Raw genomic sequence first — 2,509 nt, 5'->3', positions numbered from 1 at the left:
AAAAATGAATAGAGCAGAAAGACTGTCAGGCTTTAGGAAAAATAAGAGTTTAGTAATGGACATGTTACATTTGAGAGGCCTGTCAGAGCTCCAAATGGGAGTTAGGCAGTTGATCAAGACTTCAGGAGTAATGTGTAGGCTGGCATTATAAATTTGATGTATAAATGGTATTTACATGAAAACAAATGTAGAAGGCAAAGAGGTTTAAGGCCTGAACCATATAGCATTTCATCTTTTAGGGGGTCTGGAAAATTGAAAGAGTTAGCAAAGCTTATAAAGGACCACTGCGGAAGGATGTAAAGGAGAAAGCTGTGTACTCTCAAAAATGAAGATGAGAGAAACGCCATCAAATTCTGTCAAAAAGTTGAATAAGAGTAGGACTGAGAATTGACCATTGAGTTTTGTGACTGAATAAATGCTATTTTACAAGAATGATAAGGACAAAAGTAAGGGTAAATTGGGAGCTTAAGAGAGAATGGGGAAACAGGGCTGGCAATGGGATTATACAATTCTCTCAACGCTTTTTCAAATTAAAAAAAAATACCAGCAAATGGAAACTCTTGCCTATCCACAGAGGAGAAACCTCAAAAAATAGTTAACTCTACCCTTTAGTCTCCCCAAGAAATTCCTAAAGTATTTTTGTGAAAGAAGGAGAAAAATAAAGTAATCATAAAATATCTGTTTAGTCAGATTCTCATCCTAGGGAAACCTGGTGTAATACCCATAGCTATCAGAACAAGCTTGCCATTATCACAAAACAGATCTGTGGTAGAAACTCAATAGCTACTTGTTGATTAATTGACAGGAAAGGGAGGAGAGTGTATATCAGAGACAACTTGACTTTGCAAGATTTAGCAAGGTTAGCATTAACTTTCCCTCTCTCCCAATATACTGAATAAAGGCCATAGTGTTAGGAGGCTGACTGGTATTTTTTTATGTCAATTCATCTAACAAGAAGGATAACTTTGTCAACCACAAGCCTTAAAGAACTTTGTTGACTTAGCAGTGAAATGTGGGGAAAAAAAGAAAAAAGTAATCAGTGAAAAAGTTTAAATGACAATAATCTTGCTACCAAGATTTTTAATTCAAATGGACTGTCGTTTAAATTAAAAGAATTATAGATATCTTTATAATTATAGAGATATCATTTTACACTTATATTGTTTTGAAGGTATTTAAAATTTTATATGTATTAGTACAAATTTAGTATATGTGTTAATATATGTATCTCAATTTCAGTTTCTGGCTGTATGGTTGACTAAATACTCTCTCGCTTAACTAAAACTAAAAAAATAACACTACATATACCCAGCAGTAAAGCTGAACCACCAATATACCAATAGGAGTTATTGTTCAGTGGCTGGACCATGAGTGATTTTCTTTTTTTCTTTTTTTAATAAGCTTCTTATAATTATAAGAAGTTTAAACTGCATAGTTTAACACTGATCTCAAATGATGTGTCAGTTTGATCTCTGTCAATTTCAAGTGGTCTACCTGACCATGGATCCTCCAGTGAGAAATCTCTAGCACCAGAGAGCATAAACAACCACCTGGCTTAGAGCAGCAATGCTGCTGAGGCAAAGGGTTTCTCTGGGCAGTGTCTCTCCAGCCCATCTACAGCATAGGGGATATTTTTGCAAACCTCTTTAAGGGCTCCTTTCGCACAAAAAATAAATGTGTATTTTCATGGTGAACCTGGACACTACAGGGGAAGGCCCTGTACAAACTGAAGCTGGGTGAGATGGTGACCACCACCCCTACCATAGGTTTCAACATGGAATCTGTGGAGTACAAGAACATCAGCTTCACCATGTGGGATATGGGCAGTCAGGACAAGATCCAGCCTCTGTGGTGCCACTACTTCCACAGCACACAAGGTCTCATCTTTGTGGTTGACAGCAACGAGGGAGAGTGCATGAACAAGGCCCGAGAGGAGCTCATAAGGATGCTGGCAGAGGACAAGCTCAGGGATGATGTCCTGCTCATGTCTGCAAACAAGCAGGACCTCCCCAATGCCATGAACATAGCCAAGAACATGGACAAGCTGGGCCTGCACTTTCTACACCAGAGGAACCGGCACATTCAAATATCCTGTGCCACCAGTGGGGATGGGCTCTATGAGGGACTGGACTGACTGTCCAATCAGCTCCAGAGCCAGAAGTGAGCTGCAGTCTTCTCTTCCTCTTCACTCCCTCCTTCACCCTCGCTTTACTCTCTTGTGGCAGCCATGACCCTGTGGTGTGGTCCATCCCAGTGTGCTTCCCCATGCTGTACATGGGCAGACTCAGCCTTCAACTGGGTTTTCGTGTAATGTAAATAGTTCTTGTTTCCAATGAGGCAGTTTCTGGCACTCCTATGCAATATTACTCAGCTTCTTTCATTGTAAAATGAGAATCAAATCAACCTACTGCCTACTACTGGTGTCCGGGCCTCTAGGAGGTGCTGTCAGATCAGTCTAACATTCCTCCTCTGGGCTTTAGATCTGTGTTGAGATCCATTTTGATGTGGG

At 40.1% G+C, this 2,509-nt stretch overlaps 1 pseudogene; it reads left to right on the top strand.

Annotated features, from left to right (window-relative positions):
- The first annotated feature begins 1,674 nt into the window (after nucleotides 1-1,674).
- LOC118983633 (ADP-ribosylation factor 3-like) lies at nucleotides 1,675-2,134 on the top strand (annotated as a pseudogene).
- The last annotated feature ends 375 nt before the right edge of the window (nucleotides 2,135-2,509 follow it).

This window comes from Sturnira hondurensis, unplaced genomic scaffold, assembly GCF_014824575.4.
Source record: "Sturnira hondurensis isolate 20B ecotype Veracruz unplaced genomic scaffold, ASM1482457v3 Scaffold0002840, whole genome shotgun sequence".
NCBI lineage: Eukaryota > Metazoa > Chordata > Mammalia > Chiroptera > Phyllostomidae > Sturnira > Sturnira hondurensis.
Note: the sequence above shows the minus strand (reverse complement) of the source record. Positions and strands in the feature narration are given on the sequence as shown.